The sequence below is a fragment of the Protopterus annectens genome, chromosome 4.part0 (genome assembly GCF_019279795.1).
Source record: "Protopterus annectens isolate FY-2018-M chromosome 4.part0, PAN1.0, whole genome shotgun sequence".
Lineage (NCBI taxonomy): Eukaryota > Metazoa > Chordata > Ceratodontiformes > Protopteridae > Protopterus > Protopterus annectens.
Genome location: NC_056733.1, coordinates 607639779 through 607654420, shown reverse-complemented (window position 1 = coordinate 607654420; position 14642 = coordinate 607639779). Strand labels below are relative to the sequence as shown.

The 14642-nt window shown below is 41.2% G+C and overlaps 1 protein-coding gene across 1 annotated transcript in view; it reads left to right on the top strand.

The window, feature by feature from the left end:
- The window catches only part of DNAH10 (dynein axonemal heavy chain 10), a 5879077-nt gene that overhangs the window by 1945686 nt on the left and 3918749 nt on the right, over window positions 1–14642 (top strand). The gene's annotated exons all lie outside the window — the stretch shown is intronic.

Sequence of the window (14642 nt, the reverse complement as noted above, 5' to 3'; positions counted from 1 at the left end):
GCTGCAAATTTGAGAAACTGTGAGGGTAGTTTATCAAAAGAGGGGGAACGTTTAAGTTTCAGTAAGAGGGATTTTATATGAGCTGTGGAGATGGGTTCTAGGGTAAAGGCAATAGGGATGCAGGGGCTGGGGGTGGTAGGGGATAATGTTTTGTTTAGGTCAGGGGGGTTATTTTTTGGATGTAATTCAATGAAGTAAGTGTTGAGTAAAGTGGCAGTTTCAAATAGTGTCTTATTAGGGAAAGGGTTTGGAGTTGTAGGCTTCCCTGAGAAAGAATCTTGTTCATGGTGTGCCAAATTTTTTTCGGGTTCGAGTGGTGTGTAGTTTGGGCTTCCTGATAGAATTTTTTTTTTTTGTCCTGAGTAGTGTGTTTTTTTCCTGAGGTTTCTTAGTTCTTTGAATTTAAGTAGGAGAGAGGAGGATTTTGACTTTAACCATTGCTTCCAAGTGCTATCTCTATGCTTCATTAAGGATAGGGTGTTTTTGGAGAGCCAGGGAGTGGGGTTTGTTTTGACTTTAATTTTTCTGATGGGTACTAGGGTATTGAGTATGCTAAGGAAAGTATTGTTGAACTCAGGAACAACATCATTTAGAGGTAGGTCATAGAGATATGACCAGTTAACTAGAGAGAGTTGGTTGTTAAAAGTTTCCTCGTTAAAGGTAGCCAGATTCCAGTATTTTCTATAGAGGTGGGACTTGGTGGAATGTAAGGGCAGCCTCTGAATGAAGGGAGGGAGGTGGCCACTTAAGGAGTCTGATAAAGTGTTAGGATTTTGGTAGTGATTAGGATGGGATACTAGTATCCAATCTAGAGCTGAGGATGTGTTTTTGTTAGTATGGGTGGGTGTAATGATAAGTTGGCTGAAACTATAGAGACTGATGCTAAGAGTAGGAGAATTTAGTGACAGTTTATTCCAATCAGTGTTGACATCACCTAATGTGACTCTCTCATAGGGCAAGTGTTGGAAGATCCAGGTTAGAATGAATTCTACAATAGGTATATTGTTGCAAGGAGGAATATATATGGCAGCAATAGCACATTTTTTTTGTGGGTTGAGGTGACAGTTAAGAATGATAAGCTCAGCTGGTTAAAAGTCTGGGAGGGGGAAGGTGGGGGTAGAGATTACGTAGCTCTGAGTAGAGGATAGCAGCACCTCCTCGTTTTTTGGATAATATTTCCTAATGGAAGATGTTATAGCTGGGGCGTAAGATTTTAGAGTTAGAGATATGAGGTTTGCGCCAAGTTTTGGAAAGTATTAAGATGTGAGAAGAATGAAGGGCTATCCAAGCATGTAACTCAGTTATTTTATTGGTTAGACTTTGTAGGTGTATGGAGTAGATAGAGATGGGTTTTGTTAGGGAGGAGGGTAGTTGATTAACAGCGGGTAAGTTGGAGGCAGTAGGGACAGTGGTGGGGGATGGGCCAGGATTGGGGTGGATGTCTCCATCTAGCAGGAGGATTGAGAAAGGAGGATTAGGTTTAGTAAAAAGTAAGTGGTGCTTAGAAGTTTTTAATGTATATTTAGGGGTAGATGGGGAATGATTAAGATGTTTTATTTCATAAAACTGAATGTAGGAGATATTATAGAGTGAGGGAGAGATTAGGAATGGTAGGGCAATATGGTAGGATGCAGTGTCATGTGAAAACGTGGGAGATGGGAAGAAATAAAATAGTTTAGAGTGATAAGAAGATAAGCATGAGAGGATGAGGAGAAAGGGGAGTAGGAGGAAGTAGACATGTTGTGAATATGATTTTGGTAAGACAGGTAGAAGAGCGAGCGCAGAGGTTATAGAAGGTAGTTGGAATAGTGTGATCAAGATAGATAGTGGGAGGGGTTCAGTAGGTGATAGCAAAAATAAAGAAGAATATAGGTAGATGAGGAGCAAGAAGGAAAGAAATAGTGGTGTGGGAGTGATATGCAAGTGTGTGGAGTGAGAATAGTAGCAATAGCAGTTTAATAGTAGTGTTAGAGAGAGGAAGGAACGGAGGTCAGGATTGGAGTTAGGATAGGGATGGGCTAATATTGGTTGGAGGAGGTGGAAGTGGGGGGGTGGGGGGGTGGATTGTAGATTCATAAGGGTGAGTGCTCATTTATTGGAAGAAATGTGTAGTGGGAGGAGCCTGTGTTGTTGAAATGCAGAGGTAGTGAAGCGGGTGGAATTTGGGGCAGGGTAGGGGAGCGGAATGAGCCCGAACGTAGCGGGTTGGCCTGGGACAAAGCAGAGGAAGAGAAAAGAAGAACAAAAGTGCCTGGGACAAAGCAGAGGAAGAGAAAAGAAGAACAAAAGAAACAATCAGTCAAGCAACAAAACACCAGGGGCTATTTGTCCTTGACCGGAATACAGCTCACTGGGTTAGAAAAAAGATATTTTCACTGACAAAGGCTTTCTAGAGGTGTAGAAGAGGTCTGTGCAGGGTGTTGGGTCAGCAGATAGAGAGGGGAAAGAAAGGAGGTTTGTGGTGAGCCCTCAGTTACAGCTACCAGATGACTTAAAAGTATTGAGAAGTATAGTTTTACATACAAAAACTTTTTGTAGTGAAATTGTTTTTTTTGCTGGAAGCTGTTTTTTTTTCCTTTTCCTTCTGACTCTAGCTAGCCAAGTTAAGTCTGTCAGGTTAACAGTAGATCCAATGTTGTCTGTTCTCATCCATTTCAGCCATGAGTTGTCTGATCCAAATGGATCTGACCTCTGCACTGACTCTGAAGCTTCTGGGTTCCAGGGCTAGGACCAATCCCCTACCAGTAATTCCCTCCACTCCACCTTCGTACATCAGATGCTGTTTGCTGTCTGAAGACTGATAATGGCTTATGCAAGGGCTGCTTGCAAAGACGTGTCTTTTATGTGATATCTCCTTTTTTTTACTCCACTCCCTACCAAGAAATTTATCTGTCCAGTTTATTTAGACTTAATGTTTTAGATTTAGTGAGTGTTTTTAGTTGTATTTTGGATAGGATTAGCTTGTTTATAAACCTAGGCAGTTAGGATTGTTAGGTTGATAGGTAGTAATTGTTTACAGAATTGTTCCACTGGTGTATGTTTTTTCTATATTTTAGATCAAGTATAGTGTGTTTTTTCGGGTACAGTTTATAACAATATATAAACTGTGCCTTCTGACAGTATTTGTTGATAGCAAATTTTTGTTACTTAGTCATAATCTCTGAAGTAAGAATGCCAGCTAGTTAGAGATTTAAAAAGTGTTCTGGATTTGGACACCCCATCAAGGATCCTCATACTTTGTGCGTATATTCTTTGGGTGCTGCCCAACTTGATACCCAATGTCAAGCTTGTGCCTCCTTTAGTTCCAGAGCAGTCCAGACTAGGAGAGAGAGAAGCTCATAGTCAAAAGCCTCCTCCCCCCATAGACAAGGTCTTCAGTTCCTAGTGCTTCTACCACCTCCACTGCTACTTCTTTAGCCAACAAAAACGGAGAGACCCAAAGCAAATAAAAAGAAAAGGATAAAGAAGAGGAGAAAGTAAAAAAAAGGGTAAAGACAAGCCTGAATCAGATAAAATGGATGCAAAAAAGCCAAGGAAACATTCCTCAGAGCTGACGGTGACTTTTGGGCCAGAACTGAAAAATCCTCAATGGTTAGCACCAACAGTTTCTTGGGTCTGTTCTTCACTGCTTTGGTCCTGTTTCTCTCTGGATCTAGTGAGTCCAGAGTTAAACTCCCTGATACTCCAGGAATATGGTATTCAAGACCACATTCATTGGCTTATTCTACCTGTTATTCAGAACCTAATTGAACAAGACATCAACAGGGTGATGCAAAAGCTATTTAGAATGCAAATTCAGCTTGGGATTCTTTCTGTGCCATCCCCTGGTAATGTACTGAGTCTTGGAACAGCTCTCTCTCTCTCCTCTTCTTTCTCTAGTCCCTGGCTGCCTTTTGTACCAGGCTGTAATAGATCCAAACTGCCCTGGGGCACCTTTGTCAGAGCCGATAGTCCGAGTTACTTTGACTCTGATAGCATCCTTTCCTCTTTCTGGTCCATTATGTTCGAATCTGGAAGACACCCTTGAGCTAAAGCTTTGATAACAGGATTAGAGAGGATGGATCAACACCAAAGTTGTCAGATGTCCCTCCCTGTCAGGACCTTGGGACTTGATAGCACAAATCTGAGAACAGCTTTGTGGTCAGAACCCATTGGTTCTGAGGTATTTGTTCTGTCTGAGAATACAAAGATACCTACTGAGCCAGTGGTGACTTTGACCTTTGAGGCTTTTGAAAGGGTCCTATCAATGCCAAGGGAAAAGGCACTTCCGTCCAGCTTGGTTCCATCCAAACCCTGACAGAATTCTGCTTCTACTTCCCATCATCATGTCAGAAAGGGACAGCCAGTATCACAGGCTTCTGAAGCTGCATGCTGGATTAATTCCCAGTCTGATTTAGAACCTTCTGATCTCCCACTGGAAATAGGTCATATGAAACAGACATGCAAGCAGAAGCACACAGGCTCCTATCCAGATTCTTTCAATGAAGTGGATGAAGGTGATGGCTTCCCTAGATCCCCCTCAGAAGAAGTCACCTTCAGTGAGATCCTTGAATTGATAAATCAGAGATGTGGGTGGTCCACTGATAATCCTTCACCACACAAGACTGTGTTTCTGGAAACTTTTGGTTCTGGCTCAACATCATCCTGGATGGTACTCTCCATTGGCTACCCTCATGTTCCTTATAGCCAGTGGGCTTAGAAGGACCCTGATGTGGTAGAACCAGTTCCCCAAAAAAACTGACAGGATATTGGAAGCACCAAGAGAAAGGAAACACTGGAGTAAAGATCCATTGGTGGCTGCTATGCTGGTAGTGGCAGTTACTGAAAAAAGAACTAATGGAGCAAAGTTCCTTGGTCCTCCTCCCTAACAAGGAGTCTAGGGCTATGGATCAGTTTGGGAAACAGATGTACAGCAACCTTTGCACTTAGAAAGCTGAATTATTTGGCCCATGTTACTAGATTTCAGAGAGGCCTGACCAAAGAGCTCTCAAAGTTTCTCTCAGGTAATCTGCTTGCATATGTTAACAAGACCATGGACTCCCAGCTTCCTACCCTACAGTCTACCTCCAACATAGCCATGTGACTGCTTTCTAATGCAGCTGATGGTGTGAATAGGGCAGCAGGCACCGGCATCACCATGCTGGATGCTTCTTTGGGATTGTGTGGAAAGCTTTAAATCATCCTTTGTCAGTGTCTCCCTTTGATGGCTCCACTGTCTTTGGAGCCAAGGTAAAAAAACACACTAACCAGGAGTCAGCAAGATGGTAAGTCTCTCTGCAGTGGAAGTCCATTTCTCCATCACTCAGAGAACGTTTTTTAAGAATTAAAGGGCTGGAAAGAAAATGTGATGCCATAACTCACAGCATTCTTATAATGACAGCCCTGAGGATAGACCTTGTCATTACAGAGGAGGAGGTAACTGCAATGGACTTTATCCTAGAGAAAGAGAAGCAGGCCACACAACCAGATCTTTTGCGGACCCTTCACTAGGAACCCCGATTAGCATTCCTAAAGGGTTGCCCAACTGTTGCAGTCTGTGGGCATTCAGGGGGTGCTTATCCATGTACCCACAAGCCTGGCAAAATATTATTACCGATTTTTGGGTAATAAACATAATTTCCAGATTATTTGATTCCCTGCCTTTAATAAAAAAAAAAAAGTCAGCTGGAACTTTGCAGCAGCAGAAGTTTCCAAGCTGCTAAGAAAAAGTCATTCAGCCAGTGCCAGTTGACCATTCAGAGTCTGGAGTCTATTGAGGTTCTTTTTAGTACCCAAGAAAACAGGGGACCTCTGAGTCATTTAAACCAATTTGTAAAACAGACAAAATTATGGATGGTCACAATTCAGGTCATTTTCCCTCTAGTGAGGAAGCATGATCAGATGTGCATTCTATAATGTAAAGAAAGAAAAACATTCAAGGAGATTCCTTTATTTCTGGCTGGGGGCCAATCATTATTAATTCAGAGCCCTGCCTTTTGGTCTCACCACAACCCCCAGGGTGTTTTATCAAGATAATGGCAGTGGTGGCAGTGCATCTTCGGCTTCTAGGGATCCATGTTTTTTCGTATCCCGATAAATGGCTTCTAAACGCTACCTCCAGTGATCTTCTGTCAAGTCATCCAGATCATCTTCTATGTGTAATGCAAGATCTAGTGATCACAATCAACCCACACAAGAGTTGGTTGCTGTAGTAACTACAGATGCTTCCCTTCTAGGGCGGGGGATATTTTGAAGGGAGAACATTCGAAGCTAATTGGTTACACATAGAGGTCAATTTTCACATCAATATCTTGGAAATGAGGGCAGTCCTCCTAGCATTACAGGATGTCCTTCCTAAAGGTGTGATTTCTGTACAGTCAGGCAACATGTCAGTAGTCTGGCACATCAACAGACAATGAGGAATGCACTTCTATCTCACATGTCAAGAGGCCATGAGAGTTTGGTAATGGGCGATGTTTTCTTATCGCTTTCTGATAGATTGAGCAGAACTATCTTAATGGCTCATGAGTGGTCCCTCAATCCAACAATGACAACCTTGATTTTTCATTCCTGGGGCCAACCTTGCTGTGATCTGTTTGCATCCTACCTTAACAGCAAATGCAGCAGTTATATAGACGAAAAAATAGACGAAAAAATAAACCACTCCAACTGAAGAGTCCTTGGTTAAAAATTGAAGAGAATATAGATATAACAAACTTCGGACTCACCACAACCAGATTATAAAACTTGTAGAATTTTATTTAAAATGGTAAGCGCTTTCGCGTATTTTAAATACGCTTCCTCAGACCATAACATCAAGACAAGACTGTGAACTTATATAGTCAAATCCATCATCATAAAAACAATAAAACAATTAGTCAATTAACCATTTAACGAATCAAAAAGCATCAGAGTTTCTTCAAGCAGCAGCATAATATGCAGTGAATTCAAGCCCATATAAACTAGACAGATACACTTAATTTCACTAACATCACCTAAATAAAATACATTTAACTATCTGAACAATCATTATATAGTGTATATGGTATAAAATGGTAAAACAATATTAAACAATTTATACATGTGAATATGAATGTAAATAAATAAATAAATAAATATTTACCCATTTATTTGATGTGTATAAATATTTGAATGTAAAATGCAGCAGTTACTTTGCCTTGATCCCTCTAAAGGTATAATCACTGAGTGATGCTGTAGTCCACAATTGGCCCCCAGGTCTCCTCTATCCCCCATTCACCCTTAATGAACAAATTCAAGTAGATAGCAAGAATGTGCAAGGAGGCCAGGGTAATCCTCATTGCTCCCTTCTGGCCCTGACAAAAGTGCTTTCCATTCCTTTGGCCTCTACTAGTAAATTCACTGTAAATGTTGGATCAGTATCCAACCCTATTAACACATCCATCCAGCTTGCCTTCTCTAAACCAGAGATCCATGAAGATATCTGCTTGGTTCCTCCAGTTCTAACCTTAGGCAGAGATGCGAAGCTCGCAACTTTGTTGTTTCAGATCATATCAGCCTCTAAAAAGTAATCCACTAAGAAGGTCTACAACAGCAAATGGAAGAGATTTTCAATTTGGGCTGTGCCCAAAAGTTTAGACCGGTTTTCTCCTCCTATTCCTTCCATATTAGAATTCTTGTCTGAACTTTTCCACAGCAGCTCTAGTTATTCCACTGTCAAATTGCAAATGGTAACCACCATGAAAAACTTCTCCAAAGCTAACTTTGGGCTCCTAAAAACAGAGGTGGCTAACTTCACAGCACACATCCAAATGGAGAATAGTTGCATGACCGCTGAATCATACACCAATGCACTGTACGAACACGTACACAAATGCATGGATCTTGCCATACCCAATAGAACCAAGCCACTGTACTCCAAAAATAGGGTGATCGTGGTCCCCTGCCATAAACAAACTCTACAACAGAAGGAGGAAACTGATGCGGAATAAGGTAGAGTCCCAAGACTGGAAAAACTCCCTTATCAGCCTCAACAAAAAGTTGAGATCCCTCATCAAATCCTCTAAAGCTAGCTATAAAAACAGAATTGCAGCAGATAGTAAAGACAACCACAAGGCCTTCTATAGTTATGTATAGAATTTCCATAGCAATGCCCAGATTTGCTCTGAGCTACTGCACAATGATACCTCTTATACCAAGCCAACAGATATTGCCAGTATACTGGCCGACAGATTCATTGCCAACTTTACCCCTCTCTCCCCTCCCAAAGGTCCTATCACATTAACAGTAGATTGCCAGGCACCCAGTATTACTGCTGCACAGATTAAAACAGCACTATCAAAGGCCAAAAATACAGCTTCTATGAGACCTGACAATATCCCTGGCTGTGTTCTACATGAACTACAGAGTGAACTGGCACCTCACCTGTGTACCCTGTTCAATCACAGCCTCACCTCAGGCTTTGTCCCTACTGAATGGTGTAATGCTCCAGTCATCCCTCTCCACAAAAGAGGAGTGACTACAGACCCCGGGAACTATCGCCCCATTAGCTTAACGAGTCTGATATGCAAATCTATGGAACACATCATCATGGACCTAATAAACAAGGATATAGGAAATCTCCAAACTCTGGATCCCACACAGTTTGGTTTTGTGAAGGGTAGATCATGCCTGCTCAACTTGGTCAACTTCTTTGAGTCAGTCACCAGAGGTGTGGATGAAAGCAAGGTGGTTCAGACAGCCTACCTTGATTTAGCCAATGCCTTTGATACCATTCCCCACTCAGGAATCAGAAAAACTCAGTAAGCTAGGCATCAACCTCTATATCACTAGGTGGGTTGCAAGCTGACTCACAGATAGAACCCACAGTGTGAAAGTAGCTGACTCCAAGTCAGACTGACGACCAGTCATGAGTAGAGTCCCACATGGTTCAGTCCTGGGTCCACTCCTGTTTGGTATCTACTTCTCTGAAGTCCAGGCCAACACAAAGGGACTCTGGCTGACAAAGTTCACAGACGATTGCAAGTTGGGAGCTATTATTAACTCCCCAAGTCATGTTGACATCCTACAGAAAGGCCTCACTGAGACCAATGACTGGTGTCAGAACCATGGCCTTAAGCTCAATGCCTAAAAATGTGTCGTCACCCCCTTTGGGGAAAAAACCCGGTTCCCATGAATTACCACATTGATGGTAGTCCACTGAACACAGAAGGCATTATAAGAGATCTGGGAACACAGATAGACAGCAACGTCTCTTTTGACCACCATATTGCCACTGTGGTCAGAAAGTCCTTCTATGTGGCATATCTTATTACTAAGGGTTTTGCATCCAGGAAGAAAGAGGTCATTGTCTCTCTCTACTCTTCCCTCATTAGGCCAATCATCAATTACAGTGCCCCATTTGGCATGTACCTCACTAGACACCTGCAACAACTGGAGAGGCTGCAAAAGTACCTCACAAAGAGGATTCTAGGCCTTAAGTACTTGTCCTATATGGCAGACTCAAAAAACTCCAACTATTCTGTCTCATATCGCCTACTTAGGGGCAATCACTGCTTGACTTACAAAGCCTTGTCTGACCCAGCTCTGTTAGAAATGTTACATCTAAAGAAATCCCAATCCCTCCACACCACATGCTCCAGAGACCTCAACCTCATTACCACAGTCAACAGAACATGCTGGAAGGACAGGTTCATAACCCAGAGACTGCCCATGCTATGGAATAGACTCCCCATACATGTCAAACAGAGCACCACACTGGCCCTTTTCAAGAGAAATCTTGATGAATGGATGGGAAATAGAGAATTCACCCCAGGGATCACTCCAGTGGCTCTACTTGATAGAGGCACTGGGAACTAAGGTTGGGTGGCATGATACCAGGGTAATCCTATGGGCTAGGCTTGTAAAAGCTCCAGGGCCATTAGCCTAGTACACTCCTATGAACCTATGGCCTTACTCTCAAGTGTCCATATAGGACAGAATGGCAATTCTATAGCTTCCTTAAGAGTCTCTAAAGCCCTTTTGAAAGGACCTTTTCTCCTATGACCATCTATCAAAGATCCAGTACCTCCCAGTGACATTACTACAGGCATTACCTCAACCCTCTTTTGAACTAACAGCATCAGCTGATTTGAAGTTTCTTTCTTGGAAAACAATGTTTCTTGTGGCTGTTACATCAGCCAGACAGATTTCTAAATTGCAAGCACTTTCCTGCAAGCCTGCCCCTGTCTGGTATTACATAAAGACAGAGTTTCCTTGAGAACTAACACATCCTTCCTTCCTAAGGTGGAATCCGAGACTAGTTTAAATTACTCAATGAATCTACTGGTCTTTATGCCCAAATTCTGAAGCAAAGGTGAATGCATTTTACATATACTGGACATTCATCATCAACACAGGTTCTGTATTGTTACGACCAAGAAATTCAGAAAGTCTGATCAATTGTCTGTTGCTTTCTCAAAGCCTATATTAGGCAAAGCGGTTGTTAAGGTTATTCTTTCTATATAATTATCCAACTGCATTTCTTTTGCCTATAATAAAAATGGCTCTTCTCTACAATCTAAACCTAAGGCTTATTTGACAGTGGGAATGGCCATGTCAGCAGCCTTTTCTAGCAGACCACCTACTGATGATATTTGTGCTGCAGCAACTTAGTCAACAGTTCACACTTTTGTATGTCATTATAAACTGGATATACAGTCCAGATCACGCTCTTCATTTGGTTCTACCATTCTCAGGAATGTCCTTCCTTGATACCACCCAGGTACAACAGCTTGAGAATTTGTCCCATGGTTGAGTCAGATGAAAATAGATAATATTAGATCTGATGATGTCATTTTCATTCATTCAATGAATGGGTCCAGATCTGATCCTCAGATCTGACTTGGCCACTTTCTCTAGATTCTAGGATCTGACTGACAAGCTCCTCCCTTACCCATAATGCCCCAGACCACTGTGTTACCTCAGATTTCATTTGCTTCTCTACGGCTTGGTCAGGATTGTGTTCTGTCAAGCTCGTCGTGGATTTAATGAGTTTAAAAATGTATACTTTTGTCTTTAAATCTCCTTTTCTTTCAGTATTTTACTAGTATCTCCCTTACCTTTTATCTAAACTTGTATAGCTACCAAATTTAACAATTTTTCTTAGTACTCTTCTTTTACATTGTTGGTCACCTTTCTTCTTTCCTTTACTTCACTTTGAGGTATTTTCTTTAATTTGCCATTGCTGGTATAAGTCTTTTCCCATAGTGGGAAAAAAAAGAAAACATTTCTTTTTCTTCTTTATTTATCAGGCTTTCTGCAGTAAGTTATCTTTTAGTATGGCTGAAAAGCTGACTGGCTTTAAAAAGTGCACTTCCTGTGGGCATAAGACCCCCAGCTCTGATGCCCACAAGGAGTGCATCTATTCTTTCGGTTTGGCACACTTGGATACCTTCTGCTCCATTTGTGCTGCTTTTAATATCAAGGCCATAAGTGATAGGAATAAATTAGTACTAAAAGGCTTCCTTACAGCTTTGGGTATTTCCACTTCAGGATCTCAAACCCCTTCTCATAAGTCAAAGGAGCCCAAGAAGCACTGAAAACGCTCCCCTGCATAGTCTCAAAAGTCAGTGCTTCCTTCTGAGCCTCGTCAGAAGATTTCTAAGAATTTGGATCCAAAGTCTTCAGCTCTGATGTTTGCTACTGCTAATTCTCCTCAGGACAGGAGTCTGAGGTTTTCCTCGAGCTGGTATGACCAAGTTTGAGGTCTCGCTTCCTTCAGGAGATTCCTAAAAAGTCTTCAAGGCCACCTTCCACTTCTTCCTCCATTAGGTCCTCCCAAAGTCTTTCTGAGGCAGAGGTGAATAGGATGATGAGAAAATTCCTCAGAACACAGATCCAGATCCAGATCCAGAGTCTTGCCATTTCCATCTTCCATTGGGTCCATCAGCCTTAAATCTTCATTGCATTCTGTTATTGTTCCTTCTCCTCAGAGCCCTCAGATCCATGATCTCCAAGAATCAAGCCATCAAATCTGAAGATACATATTTCTCCCACTCTGGTGACTTCCCTGATCCATTCAGCTTCTACCCTTCTGGACGGTTCTCATAGCCAATGTATCGGTGTCAGATCCAATGGGTTGACTTCAACTCCAAAGTTTTCTGAGCTATTGCTTCCCCTCAGGGCTTTGACATTGGACAGCTCAGCTCTGACTCCTCCCTAGGGTAGGCAGGGAGGGCCTTGGATCATCTGCACCAAGAGTTTTGGCTCCAATCCGATTGTTTTTGGCTTCTCCTGGTCCTTCTGCCTTCAAAGTGGTGGAGAGGGTTTTCTCTCACCCTGGAGCAGTTTCAACTCTTGCACCTTCAGATCCAATCCCTGTTCCCTCTTTGGATCCTCCATCTTAGTCTACTCATCCTCCACCTCTGGGACAGCCAGCCCATATGAGCTTCCAAACAGTTCCCACTAGGGAACTCCCCACTTCTTCTGATACCTCTCCAGAACACAAAATGTGAAAAGTCTGGCAGATCAGGTTCCAACAAGCACAACATCCAAAGCACAATGATGTAAAACAAAGGTTTTTAATGTAGAAAAAATATAAAAGATATAAGCGCTTTCGTTTAAGACAGTGTAAACTTCTTCAGACAAAGCTGTAGAATAAGGCAAACATTTAAATAATACACAGAAGCATCTAATTAGGCACAGGTAAACAACTAGCATAAACCTGACATAAAAATTAACCCTTTAGTCTCACAATTCATATTGTTGAATGTGTGTTAAAATACCGTATTTAAAAACATTTTATTTATACCAAAACCTTGTCAATTAAGAATGTTGCTTTGACACACTAAAATTCCAGTGTTTACATTTTAAAACTTAATGTTTGTGAAGGTGTTATTAGCAACTTACTCTGAGGAACAATCAGAAAGCATGTTACTTTGCTTCATGCAATTGTCTTTCTTTCAAGGGCCTTAAGCTTTAAGACAGGAGAGATAGAAGTTCTGTCATTGATGCCAGACCATTTATCTGCATGTAGCAAAATCTGCCATCTAAGTTCCTTTAGTTCTAACTGTGATCATCAAGGTTTTTTATCACTAATGTCAACATGGTCTATGACCATGAACTTAAATTTGTTGGCTATATTCTTGTGAATGTGCCTAGCTAGAGCATTATTTAAATTGATCTTCCTCATGGTATAGTCATACTCATAAATCCTACTGGCAAACTTTCTCTCTGTTTTTCCTATATAGAAAACAGAACAATGGTCACATAAAGCAATATAGACCACTGCCTTCGAAGAACAATTATATCTTCCCTTGATGTTATAGTCAATGTTATTTATAGTAAACGTGGCTCCAGGTTTAAGCTTGTGGCACCAATTACATGAACAACACTCCTGAGTACCTGGATGGCCTGTCATGTTCTGAACTTGTCTATTTTTAAGGAGATCTTTTAAGTTTTCCCCTTTCTTGTATGTAATGGTTTGACACCTAGATGAGATCTAATACCTATGTCTTCCATTAAAATGTCCCAATTCTTGTTAAAAATCCATCTTAAACTGGGAGAATCAGAATTGTATGCAATGATCAAGGATTTAAGGAAAGGAATTTCTTGCTCAAGTGATGTTCTAATGTCTCCACCTGCCAGGTTGATATCTGGAATATGGGCACCTACAATGGGTTTAAAATGACATGTTCTTTGTTTTTCTGAACTCATTTATAAGTTCATTAAGTAAATCTACTGGGTATGCTCTCATGAGAAACAGAGAGTTGAAGTTTGCACACTCTGATTTAAAATCTTCCTCCCCCGAGATCATGGGGGCAGCTCGAACAAGCTGCCCCTTAACCGCTGACCTCTTCTAATGTTTCGGGTTGCAAATAGTACAGTGCAGAAAAGAATTTGAGTATGTTTGCTTTCTGTATGTTCTGGTAGCGTACCTTTCATTGGTCTTGTCTTTAAATAAATGAACATCCAAATAGTTCATGTGATCTAAATTAATGACTCAAGTAAATTGTAGAAAAGAGGTTGTAGTGTTTAGATATTGTAAAAATTTATTTAACATTTCAGAAGAACCCTTCCAAATTAGGCTGATGTCATCCTGGTACCTATGATACATTTTGATGTAAGGGCAGTAATGGGACTGGAATACAAAATCTCTTTCCCAGTGGGCCATGACCATATTTGCAAATGCTCCCCCACAAGCTGACCCCATGGCCACTCCAGTTGTTTGTAAATAATAATTATCATTAAATGAAAAATAGTTATTGGTTAGGACTCTCTCTAACAATTCTGAAATTAAGTTGATTTTCTCCTGGTTAACTTTGTACTCTAATAGTAAGTCACTAACCCATTCTAGGCCAATGGACTGTGGCATGACTGTATACAAGTCCTTTACAGCAATAGCTGTCAATATATCATTCTCCTTGTACTCCATTCTATTAACATTTTCCAAGAAGGTCCAGGAATCTTTACATATTTGGTATTCCTTTTGTAAAATTCCTTTTAACTCATGGTCCAAATACTGAGCACAAGACATAGTGATTGAGTCCCTTCCATCCACCAAGGGTCTCATGAGGGGATCCACGAGGCCCTTGTGGATTTTGGGGATGCCAAAATACACTGGAACCCTAGGTGTAGTAATATTTAAGTAATTATACAGACAAATATCAATTATTCTCTCCAAAAAGATATCCATTAATTACTTG